Genomic DNA, 14,034 nt, shown 5'->3' with positions numbered 1-14,034 from the left:
GAAGAAGGAGTAGACTGTGAGAAAAGAAAAGGGCCTAGGGGAAGAAGAAATTGGAGCACAGGAAAGGGAGACTGGGACTGGAGAGCAGGTGCTAGTTGAGGCCATTGTGGTACGGGTGGGTTTTGCATATGGGAATCATAGGATGTATCCATCCTATGATCTTGGAACAGCTGAGAGGGGAGGAGTGAACAGTTAGCTTCAACAGGCTGGGAAGATAGGGAAGAGCTGTGAGGCTACAATTTTGGAGAATTTGAAAAAGTAGACTATGAACAGAAGAAGCACTTGTGTAGGGAAAAGAGTACTTTTTCTTGAGAAGACTGGTACAGACAACTCACAGAAGAGGGAAAGTAAAAGAAGAGTAAGGAAACACTTAGATCTAGCATAGGCAAACACTGCTAATGATACAAGTAGCTCAGAGGAAAGACTGGGAATGGCTAGGGAAAGAGACAGGGACTGAGCTGGGGAATACTGTGAAGAACAGGAGCTGAGTCAACACTGGATGCTAGGAAGATTCAAGTGTAGAAGCAAGGAGAGGGAGAAAGGGCTAAGCAGAGCAACACACTGAAAGAGACAGGGCAAAAGAAGCAGTACCCACAATAGTCTGCTAAAATAGAACCTGTGGTTTCTCCAGGACGATTCCATCTGAGAAACCTAATGCCCAAATGTATTTAACATCCTCTTTAGTAGACATCAGTCAATGTAATTCTGTTGCTAGTTACTGTTAATTCTCTTGTCAGAAATCTGTGTTGCAGATCTGGATGTGGTATATGATATAATCCCACATAATAATTATGTGGATTTTTAAAACAAACCTAGAGAATTATACATCTACACACGTAAACAGCTATGCAATATTGATACTGTAAAACTGAAAGACTTTAAGACTTAGAAAATTCCAGAAGATTAGGATTGCCTTTGCAAATAGTTGCATGCTTACATACCATTTTTTTTTCCATGGGAACTTTGCCTTATTCACTCCACAAGATGAAAGGGCTCATTGAATCAACATGTATGCGATACTGTGTTCTGTCCACATTGCTCAGTTTGCTGGCCCAAGATTTATTTACTGTATGCTATACGAACTCTGTTATTCAAGATCCAGATTTATTAATTTCCATATTGACATTTCTGTGACATTCTTCAGTACACTGTCTGAGTGCTTCAGGAACATGAATTCATTTATTTTCACAACAACCTTCTGCTTCTAATATTTGACTGGTTGTAAGTACATAAATGTTTCTTTTTGTGTACATTCTTGTGTATAATTTCCAAGCATCCTAGCAGAAGCTTTAAAAATCATGTATCTCTTAGCAAAAGCACACTCCTGTAAAAACGCAAAATTGCTATTTGGTTCTCTTCCTGTCGCTTTTTATGGACAGTAGAACCAAAACAGAAGGTAGTGTACATTGCAGGCTTATTCAATGTATTGATCTGTGTAACACCATGTCAAGTCATGTTTTACATGCCTTGCATATTTGAGAACATGTTCCTACCTTATGAAATTCAAACACTTAAGACTTTGAATTATAAATTTCTTTGTCAATTCACTTGTTAAAGGTTGATTCTTGTGGAAAAGGCTAAGTTAAATTTAAATACTAGCTCAGGAATAGGAATGCTACTAATCTGAGAAACTGGAGGTTGACAGAGTACCCAAGATTTATATTCAGCAATGAAGGTAACAAAAAAGCAAAAATCTAATTCCCAAAAAGTGATTTTGAACACTGTTCAAAATTTTGCAGAAGCAGAGTGAATTAGTGGGACAGTAGGAAAATTCAGTCAGAGGGATTTTTTGGTAGAACTACTCAGGTAATCGAAGTGGGATTCCTTGACAGTATCTATAGGTGCAGTGCCTTCCAGGTATTAAAGATCGGTCATCCAAACCAAAAGGACTTCTGAAAACCAAGAGACAGGTTCTCTGCTTAGGCACTGTAGTTTTCATCAGTGAGAGTTATGAGGGAGTCACTTTTGTATGCTTGATTCCACACTGCAGCCTGTACAGTATATGGAGGAAACATTAAGTACTTATCCTCTGATTCCCTAGCCTGGGGACAAAACCCAGAATTAGAAATAAGAGTGAGATTGTAATGCCCAATGGAAATAATTGTGAACAAAGCATCAAACAGGAATTATTAACCTTGCCCACAGTGACTCAGAGAATCAGAAAATTCTTATTACTTTCAAAGAGTAAGAATGTTCTTGAGAATATCTAGCCTTTCCTCCATGAAAAATTGTTCCTGAAGCACAGAGAAGAACAGAGGAAATTATTATGACATAACTTGCAGGCCAAGCCATTGAAATTATAGCCTCATGAGAAGGAATGCGAATCAGAAGGCTGCTTTCATTTTTCCTTTTTTTTTTAAAAAACCCAGTAGTATGCTCTTTATCATTTAGAATGACTGGTAGCTGAGCAATGCAGACTAACCATGTAGGAATGATACAGCTGCAAGGTGGTTTTGCAAAAGCAAGAGAACATTTTGTGGCCTAATAATGTTCCCCAACACTAGTCCATCCATGAACAAATCACTACCAATAACAGCAAGAGCAATGAAAAGACTCCTGGCTAAAAAAAAATCTAAAAGTTCCATAATATGTGGGAGTTATATTGGTTTTATAACAATTTTATCTCAAGCATTATCTGTGTACCTGATAGACACCCCCAACAGCAGCTTATATGCAGGATCCACAAGCAGAACACATTTTCATGGTGGATTTTACCAAAGTATGGTTTAGTTTCATGAAAGTTTGATTAAACAATGGAGTGCAACTATCTGTTTACTGGCAGATAGGCATTCCACCTTAGTCTGCTTTGCTGAGCTGTGTTCAACTTCTCAATATGAGATTTCTTCAGACACCCCTAGCTCCAGCACCATGGCCCAGAAAATGGGATGCACAACACCTGCTGCTCTCCACATTTTGGATGATGCTGCTTAAATCTAGCCCTGCTCTCTACAGAAGCTGTTTACAAGTATTTCAAAGGTTCATATAGCTTTGTGTTGATATGGTTTGTAGTATACACATCTTACTAGGCTGCTCTCTCCCCCCATCCCTTTTTTACCACGTAAAATTTAAATTTAACTGTAGTGGCTTTGCTTTCATCTCGCTTCAGTCAGAATGCCTAAGAATCTTTGGCAATGGTATTTTGGACTATATTACCATGTGTAGCTTTAACATCTTGGTGTAACTTCCCACCATGGAGGGTGACATAGAAGGCCCACCCTGTCCCTGCATGGCAGAGCTGGCACGTCATGCTGATGGCACAAGGTACATCTGATTTAATTGCTATTTAAACCTGAAACTCCTGATGGAGCCAGAAAAGACCTTGATCCTGGGAGATGTTTCAAGAGAACTCTGCCTCCTTTTTGATGCAGACAGATCTCAGATCCAAAAGGTCATGCACAATTACCCTAGGGTCCTTGACTCTAAATCTTCAGATAACTCCCAGCCTTATGTAGGCTCTCCTCTTCCCTCTGACAACTTTCAGAACTTGGTTTCAGTGAAGTACAAGATTTGTCCTTCAGAAGTACTGGCTAAAATGAGAGCCATGACTTAACATGGAAAAAAAGGCAACATTCATTGTTAGCAATTAAGCATTAGACCAGAAACTGCTAGGAAAAAAAATACCAAGATTGCCTCATCTTAAAGATTTCCAGACTATATTTTTATTCAATGCATGGTTTGGGACCTCTCTAATTAGGACAGAACCTCCCTCTCTGTGATGGTGGAGCATGTAGTGACTGGCGCAGGGAATCAGTTTGTATTGTGATTCTACTGTATATTACAGTCTTTACATGATGGTTGTGATGTGATTTCAGCATAATGCTGTATCACTCTTCTAAATAAAAATCCAGCATAATTTCAAATATCTACAAATAAGTAAATCTGGTATTAAAACATTAAACCCTTCTGTAATCTCAGACCTGTTGGATAGGCCAGAGTCTGTAGGTCAGGACAGGCAGACACCAAGTCTCCTTGGTACTACAGGGACACACGCTCCAGCTGTCCCACAACTCACCAACCTCCTTGTCCCTGTAGCACCAAGGAGGCTTGGAGCAAGCAGGATCCAGACAAACAGAGGTGAGTGGCTGTTGTCTTTCAGGTAGCACATTGAGGAGGCTCTTTGCTGAATCGTGGACCAGATAATTCAGCTTGGCAGGAAAAGGCAGCAAATTAAGAAATGGGACATCTGGGACATTGTCTTTGGCACGTAAATCATTGCTGGTGCTCGTGCAAATGACGACACAGTGGAGCCCGTGGAACAAAATGACGGAGCTGAACCCACGGAGGTGGGGTCACTGATACTCCCTATAGGCATATGTTTTCACCCTTGTTGTGCACAGCCAAGAGGTCCGGTCATTCATACGATGAATGTATTAAGTTCACTGTGCAACACCAGTGATCACTAGTGCTGGTCTGAACCAGAGTGAGGAATATCACCGGGCAACTCATCCTGTCTCATGTTATGAGCTATTTCCAGTGATAATCAGATTACATACACGTAATAGTTTGTCTTTCGGCTGTTACTGGATGACACCTATACTGTAAGAATGCCAGGCACAGTGAGTCATAAAAAGAGCATCAGTCAGCATAATTTTCAGGCTCTTTTTCTATAAGAAGCAGAAGTAGGAGTTTTGAAATTTCTGTTTCCTTTTGGGTTGGTTGATTTTTTTTCTTAGGTCTTTACAGTTTCACCTTTGTTTTCCTCATGCTGCTGCTGGTTTCAATTTTCTTGACTGAACCATTGAGTCACTTACCGGTTCCTCGGTATTGCAGAAATACCAGAATTTCAGCTTTCAAAAGTGTTGCTTCTGATGAAAAAAAAAGTATTTTGGCTTTGATATCCTTAAAATTGTCTGTATTCAGCTGACTGGGACATTTGGTTGAATTAGTGGAAATAGGAGTATATGAATCTGAGAAAGCACAACAAGCAAAACAGAAATGCACACAGCAAGTTAACACCATTTCTAGCATCCATTTCAGGCAGTGTATTATTCATATTCCCACTCCTTTTGCTTTGCTTTGACACAGATCGTGACTATCAAATGGTATGTAAGGCATATGCTGCTGTTTTTAAGCATAAGCATATGGATACTTATGTAATCTTATTTAGTGCTAGTTTGTAATGATACTATTAATGCTTGGGGTTTTGGCCAAATTTCCCTGAACTTCTGCTGGTCCATTTTTAGTGTAAGGCAGAGAGGCATTTAAGAAACTTGAATATATCCCTATTTACACCTCTTCATTTCTGGAAAATACTAAATTATTGTTGTATTATACTAATCAAAGAGGTTTGGGTTATATGAATGAATTATTTATTTGATAAATTACTTAACAGTGAACTGAAATTAGCTAGTACGCTTGTTTAATTGGTTGGCCAGCAAGTACATGCTATCCACTTGAGAGAAGGGTAAACTAAGATGTTTAAAAATGTCCCCTAATTGAGGTGATGTTCTAGCAGCCATGAAAAGGAACATGTTCTCTGTCATACAAGCACAGAATTTGTTTCTGCTCTCGGTCCAAATTCCATTTTGACAATTCATTGTTCATTATTTCTCTTCCATTATTGGAATGTTGAGAATAAAATTCATGAATGTATGAACCAATTTTATGATTTATACATATACATAAACCAATTTTTATGGTTAAAAAGCTCAAGCTTTTTACTGATACTTTTCCCTCACAATCTGCAAAAAAGGCACCGAGCATATTCAAACTGAATTTTTTATGAAGAGGTAATTATTTGCATAACACTAGATATGCTGATTTAATTACTTCTGATGTGACTTTTATGATCTGAAGTGACCTGACCCTTACAGGAAAACTTCTATATGCACAAGTAAGATTGAGGTCAAGAAAGGGATAGAACATGCTCTATACAGAAATAGCCTAAAACTGAATTGTTAGCTTGTTGCATTTGAATAAACTAAGCATTTTGGTAGTCATTAAGAGAAACTGAAGTTAGTTATTTATTTGTTTTCCAGTCTTTTCTTATGCAAAAGTGACTAGCAATTGTGTCTTTGAATATAACTTGTTTTTCTTTGTGATCAGTGCTTAGAGATCTGCTGCACTAAGTTTTTTAGGAACACTAACAGAGCTTTTGACAGAAGCACAGAGTGATGACTTTGCACTTGGCAGATAAAAGACAAACTGTTCAGTCCTGGCCCTAAATTTATTTCAGTTCAACCAGTAAACAGTGGTGCGGCGTGGACTTTGCTGATTAAAAGCAAAACTAAAAAACTGAAGCTGGGTTTGGCAATGTTACAACTTGTAACAAGCTCATTACATGGGATTCTGTTTCCTTTTACATTCAGCTCCCGATAGCTATTGGCTTCAGGCATCCCAGCGCAGAATATTGCTGTTTTGTTGTGGCTGCTTTTTTTTTTTTCCCTACAAGGAATTTATTTCCTTCTCTCAATTTCCTAGAGAGACTTAATACACCTGCCCAAAATGTAAGATGTTTTCATCTTACTGCTTCTTTGTTTAACTGTTCATACCTTTACCATCTAGGAAAACCTACCTCTGCAAGCCTTTGCTTATGCAAGCACTCTGTGTGAGCAATCAGATTCAATGGTGTGATGGGTAATCACACAGGTGAGGATTTCCAGCAGGTGGCTACAAGTATATAACATATCTTCACATTCTTTTGGCTATTTTTGTCTCATATGTACTCTTATGTGTCTCTCTCTGTGTGTTGTCTTGAATGTACTTCAAGCACCATTACTCTGTACTACAAAAGGCAACACAAAGTTAGTAATCAGTTTCTGATCATTAATTCAGCTACCTCAAAAAGTGCCTTTTTTACTGTGATCACTACTATTAAAAGCCGTATAAATTTGCAACAGTTAACTTGTTTTCAGTATATCATAATTTTCAGTAGTTACAGTAGTATAATATCTTGAAAGGAAACTTAGAGGTCGGAATTTCCTTGCCATGAGACATTTCTCAAATTACTACAGGTTTATCCATTAATAGCTTAGTTTTTAAAGAATTTTTATGTTCTAGATTTTCCCCAAATTAGAGAACTACAAACTTTAAAGCTTGCTAGGCCAGAAAAATCTATTTATAGAACAAGTATGTCATTCACTGACTTCTGATGGAAAGTTTGCATCTGTGTGTGACAATGGCATTTGACTAAAGATGACAAAATGTTGAAAAATCCCCAGCTGAAATTCACGGTGTCAGATTGAGTGGTCAGATATGATGGGATGGATTTATCATTGTAATCAACAAGAAATGAGAAAATCCTGGTGGAAAGTCTGTGGTCAGCATGGAGAGTGAACACAAAGCTAAGCCTGTAATCAACAGCTAGACTCTGATCAAAGACACTTCTCCTCATGTTCTTCCATTTATAGATTCTGTTGCATTAGCTGACTACAGGAATTAGGCAGTTTGACTTAAGATAGATTCCTTTCCCTACTATCATCAAAAATTTTGTGCAAGATGAATTTGAAAATTTCAGTTGTTGATTAAAAACGCTCCTAACAATAGCTTTCAGACATGTGAAATTATCGAACACATTAAACAGCTAGCTAAATCTGGTGTTACTGATTTTAAGCAAATGCTTTTGAGCTAGTAGTTAACGTACTTGTCTTACAGTATTACATGCTTTCATAAAAAAAAAATGAAAGGAAGAATGAGCTATGCCGTGCATCTAACTTGTTAGGGAAAGTAACTGAAAAAAGTCACACCACTTCAGCAGACTAGAAGATACCAAAAAAAATAGCACATAGCACCAGGGCGATCCCGATCTGTCAAGCACAATGTAATTATTCCTTCCTTTTATGTAACATAGATTAAGATGGACACAGACTATCAGAAGGTCAGAAAACCGTAATCTTGCTCTGAAGTTTAGCCATTGAATATGGCTAAATATAATAGGAGGTTTTTGTCTTTAAAAAAACCTACTGATTAATCCCTGGTATAGTGCAGTCTTATTTTCTGAGGCAGCAAGATCTGTTCAATCTGACATTAATTTATCTATCAACTTCCTGCATACATGATCTAGAAGAAAATTGTTAACAACCTCTTTCCTACTCCTTTAAAAAAGAACATAGTTCTGTAAGGGCAGAGCTGGCCTTTTAACATCCAAGATGAATTTGGCTCCAGATTCTGAAGTATCGAAGTGGGCTAAATCTCTTTTAAAACAAGCTTTCTTATGATTTATGTGAAAAGCTGCAAACACAGCATGTTTGTATAGGCAGTAGGTGGCAGACTGCTCCCAGTAATCAGTAGGAAATGGTGACTCAAGCTTTTCTTAATGCCCACTGGGCTGTAGTTAAAGGTGATATAAAGAGAGATGTACAGGTGGAGAGACTCCTAAGGTTCAAACAGACTACCTGCTTTTATAAAGCATGCCAGGGATACTCTGGTAAGGATTTACTGAGACAGGGGATGTTGCATCTCTGCACCCTGCATTATCAGGTCCTAAAGTAACTGTGGCAGCTTACCCTGCCCTGCAGCAGTTGGGTGACCTTGATCTTGGAGGATTTGCCACTGTTGATGATAAGTTAGTGCTCTCATGGCTTTGCCACCCCTACAGAAGAAGTAATGCTTATGTGCCTATAGTTTACTCACTACTTGGTAATCCTTCTTAACTCCAGATATCTCAAGGATTTTTTTAACCAAAGCAGAGTTTAACATGTGGATTATTACATCTGAAGATATCTATGGGTAAACCAAGGCCTCCACTGCTCTCTACATACATGTGACACAAATGCTGTGTCTAAAGTATTCTCCAAACAGCAGACCATTCCATTGAAATAGCTTCTCTACAGTACCGAAAAAGCTGGGATCCAGTCTTCTGAAAAAGCTTTTTTTCATGCTTGCCCTTCCTTAAATGATGTTAGCCTGCAGCAAATCTTTGCTCTGTTTAGCAGATTTTTTTCAAGCTTAAATTCACCTTGAGGGATTTTCACAATGCCCTGCTGCTAATACTTAATGCACTTAGGGAAATACCTTGTCCTTAAGCTTTTGTCTCATGTTCCATTCCAAGGGAAGCTTGTGGTGCTTCCACAAACTGTCTCTCCCATCACATTTGTTTTTCATACCATTATTTTGCTGACTGCCAAAGGCCCTATCTAGTATATATTGAGACATTTCATTACCTACCTAGGACTAGGCTGTTGTGTCAAAAAGTAGGTGGCTGCCCAAAGACTGCTGAAAATTACACAACCCAATGGCTGGTGAACACTTGGGGGAGCTGCCCATCCACTATGTGAAAAGATTGGATCTGATTTATGGAATGATATGCTTAGCATTCACCAGATGATTATCTAGAACTAGTTTTGTCACCAGACAAGATTTAAAAGCAGAAGATTCTATAAACATAGGTTTTCTGTAATGCAAAAAGCATTATAAAACTACAAAATAATCAAACATTACAGAACTTATATTTTTATTAAGATTATACTATTTTTAAAATTATACTTTCTCAGCTGCTTCTGTGTTTAAGTTGGCTTCTCAGACTGATCCTTTAGGCTTTGTTAATGGTTACTGGGACATCACATGGGTATGCAGCAACTTAGTTCTTTTCTTTTTGCTTTCCTTCTCAGGCTATTTAACATTTCTACTGCATGCTTTGGTTAGACTAAGATTATGCCATTGGTCTTCAAGATGCTTTCTCCTGGTTGTATCTTCCTTAAAACATGATGGAATAACTTTACAAATTATACATCATGAAACATATAGATTGTCTGAGTTCCTTTCCATTTGCAGTGTTAGCTTGCTATCAATTTTGCATCAATTGCTTAGCATATAAATGGAAGATTGATTTTAGAATGGGGTGCCCATCTGTGCATAGTTCCCCTCCTTCCTCCCTCATACACACTTATTCAGACTTAGGGGAAAACTTGAGTGACCCTGTCAGAGTAACATTTACTAGGGCTAAATGGACATGTAAGCACGTGGTGGAAAACAAAAACATCTCTAAGAACAGAAAGAATAGCTTCAGGACCATCCCAATAATTTCTTGATGGAAGAGCTCATTTTCAAATGTGTTGGATTTTATTATTAGAAACCTTCCAAAATCATACTATTTATGACCATTCCTATAGTATTTCCAGTTGTCTTAGGATTTCCTTTGAACAGATAAGAGTCTGTAACATCTTCCTGTCTCTTCAGTGCAGTTCTTTTAAACTTTATCATTGCTATTTCAGAATATTTGGTCTCTTTCTTGAACAGCCAAGACCTATCATCATCAAGAGCCTCATATAAGTCTTTGAGTTTTCTCTGATAACAAACATACTTAGGACTACATTCTAAAACTACATCCTAAAACAGAAAGATACTCCAAACCATTATAAAATGACACACTCAAGAAGAGGCAGAGTGTGTTTGCACTCTCCGTAGTGGCAGTTATCTCACTGAAATAAAGAAGAAAGTTTGTATATGGTGCTGAGTCTGCTTTTAATAATGCAAGCTATTGTTATGAAAATCTCATAGCTTTTTATTGAGAGATACTTGTCTGCAGAAAATGGGATTCTTCTTAAGACTCAAGTGAGACAGTCATTAATGACAACAGCACTTCATGGTGGAGAATGGTCTTCTTTACAGAGAATTGGTATTCAAATCATAGTGAAACATCAACCAGACAACAAGACCAACAAAGACAGCTGCAACTCAGCAAATGGCTTTTTTACAATATTGATATTACTGAATGTGTGGTCAGAAAGGGAGAGATATAAATCAATAGAGATTATGCTTTGGTACATATACTAAGGTTGAGTGTGATAGTTAGAATGAAGATTTGAGGGGATTAAAGACCCATTTGGTTCACATCTGTAACCAAATAGTTTCGGTGGTTAGAACATGTAAGAGAACTTCTTAGGAAGAAGTTCTTTACAATGAGGGTGGTGAGGCACTGGAACAAGTTGCCCAGAGAAGTGGTGGAGGTCCCATCCCTGGAGACATTCGAGGCCAGGCTTGATGAGGCTCTGAGCAACCTGATCTGGTTGAAGATGTCCCTGCTTACTGCAGGGGGGTTGGACTAGATGACCTTTAAAGGTCCCTTCCAACCCAACACATTCTATGATTATATTCTATGATTCTATGATTCTAAGAGTAAGCAACAGCAGCTTATATTGCTCACTACAGTTTAATATATTTGTTGTCCTTCACCTCCTACCGGTAGTTGACAGGTGAGAGCAAATAGCCATATAAGAGAAAACAATAACTCTGCTAAGAGTGAGGCTAACCACAACATAGTGTGGCTTGATAGATCCTGTCTTTGCCAACACCATCTTTCCAAACAGTGAAGTGAGTGAAAAGTGAAGTCAAGTGAAGTGAAAATTCAGACTTCATTTGTCAGAAGAAGATTTTCATGTGCTTATTTGAAGGGTCTTAACTTACAGACTAAGGTGTTTTTTGATCCACGTCTTCCTTTACCAAGAAAAGAGGAGTCATTGTTTCTTGTGCATAAATGGATTGATCACGCTCTCTTCTAGCTTTCTTACAGAGGATACAGAAGATTCTGCTGAAGGTCTGCTTATATTAGTAGCAAATGCTCTCATCTTTTTACAAGTGTAACATCCTATGTTTGAATTGTTTATTTAACTCTTCTGCCGTGGAGAAGGTGGCCTGTACTGCAAAAGTACTTCTGTATGTATTTCACAAGTGAAGAAACTTTCATACAACAAACACTAATTTACTAATCACATCCATTTTAATCTTAAGTACACATGGTTCAAAACTTACGAACAAGAAGTAGGCTTCAGATCTGCTTCAGCTCTTGCTGCTTCCTGAAAAGCAGCCAGGAGGGGCTCTGAGAATGCCTTAGAATGGAAAGAACGGAGGAGCTCCGCTTCCAAGAAGTACTGGAAATCTTCTCAGACAGATCAATAGTTGTGGCTATTACAGAATTTTGCCAGTCTTCCTGTAATTCTTGATGCAAATGCTGTCAAGACTAGTAATTTGGAGAATGAAGGACATGAGCTTACCTATTTGGGCCTGAAGTTACGGGTTTTTGAGTCCATATATTCTTTAAATTCTTATCTTCCTAAAGAGAAGGCTTTATGATCATCCTGCATCTTACTACCTTTCTTTCCATAGTTTATAGGGTAGATGAGCTAGCAGAATTGCTATGTCCTTTGAAGTCAACAGCTCCCTATAGGAAGATGGCAAGAGCCTTAGCTGCCATAACCAGAGCACAGAGAAATTACCTTTTTTTGACATGGGCATGACTCTGGCTAAATATAGAGAAAGAGAGATGGAGCCAGGACCATTTCCTTTTGCCACTATCTATTTTGAATTGATAAATGATATCTTTCTTCTCTCTACAGATTTTTTAAAAGATCACTGGAACCTCAGTCTGCAGGATGGATGAATTTGACAACGTACTATCAGTCTCAGGAGAGGAAATAATGTCATTATTCTACTTTAAGAGAAATTACAGAAATTAGCACAACTGGACTTTGGACATGTCTTTTTAACTGTCTTTCCAACTGTACCCGATCTCCTAGACATGGTCTTGAAGGCCTTGCCAGTGCTAAAATCCCCTTGGCAGTGAAGTTGCCTAGTCATAGAACAGACCATATAATGTAATAGTTCAAATGATTAGTTGTTATTTCAGTAGCAACTCACGTTTATTTATTTGAGTGTTAATACTTGGCAACTTCTGATGAAGAAGCATTATTGTCTAAATCAGTAAAGCTAGCCCTTTCTAGGCAAATGTCCACCTTTTATCCCCATCTTTCTTTATAAGAAATGCTTTAAGGAGTACAGTAGTTTCAGCTATTTCATGGCCAGAATATAATCCTATGCAATATTACTGACATCACCTCAACAAGGATTTGTAAGGGCCAAAGAATAAGCCAGCTTCTACCCTCATCATCACTCTGAAATTCCATCACTGTATATCTTTTTTTACAGTAGAATTTTTAGCATTTTTTGATTGTGGAGAAAAATTTAGAAACATAACCTTTGTCTTTTGGGGTTTAATCCAAACTCAAGATTTTTTGAACTGAACAGATTTTTATTTTTCTTAAATACAGTGTATTTGTTACTCTATTTTCTGGATTTTACCATACCTAAGAAAATGTATTTAAGTGAGAAGAAATAATATCTTTTGGATCAAATGTCCCTACATTACAGGTACAAATGAACATGAGAGCTCCAGGCAGACCTGGTGTTACTCTGGAATTCAGATAGCTATGCTGTGCTGACCCAGTGTGTGCAATATTCAGGACTGTGAATAAAAGAAGTTCCAGAATGAAATCAATTCAATAAGAGGAGGTTGTTGCTGACTGAGCTGGAAAGTGCTGTGTATGCACTGCTGTCTACCGTATGCACGAGAAAACCCTGCTGCAGAGGCAGATGATGTCACTGCTAGAGGGCAAATGGAAGAACTTGATGTCATCAATGTTAGCATTATTCATGTCAAAGCATCAGTGCTTTAAAAATCTATTCTTACAGAAGGAGGAAACCTGAACATTCTCTTTTGTGTAGAAGCTCTAGGCATACTGAAAGCTCCATTATTTTTCACTCAAATACAATTGCAAATGTTGAATTGTTTCTTTAATGTACTTTATTTTGGTGCTACAAGTTGCTTGGAGACAAGGTATTTTCTAATCACAAACAGTCTGCAGATTATGCTAAGCAAATTGTAAATATGGCTGAAAAATTTAAAAAGCCACAAGCTTGTCGGACACTTACAACTTTTTACTCCACTGGAGAAATTAAACTTCATTTAATCTCAGCAAGACAAAGCGTCTTTACTATAAGTGAGATTCAGGGCCTACATTACTAATGTATTGCGTCTTTTTTGTACCTTCATTAATTCTGAAGTTACATCATCTGAACCTATCCACTACATTCTGTGTAACTTGTGTTCACTGGCTCCTTTCTAAAAGTGCATGAACATTTTCAAGTATGCCTATCTTTTAACAAAAAGGTGTCCCTACAATAAAATCACTTCATGACAGCTTCTGCCACAGCTAGAATTGCCTGATCTCCTGAAATTCTCTGTAACAGATTAGGCTTCAGTAGCATAAGCCACAAAAGATGTCTCAGACACTTCACATTTTACTTTCTGTCTGGATGTGC

Source organism: Larus michahellis, chromosome 2 (assembly GCF_964199755.1).
Source record: "Larus michahellis chromosome 2, bLarMic1.1, whole genome shotgun sequence".
NCBI lineage: Eukaryota > Metazoa > Chordata > Aves > Charadriiformes > Laridae > Larus > Larus michahellis.
This window is presented reverse-complemented; position numbering follows the sequence as displayed.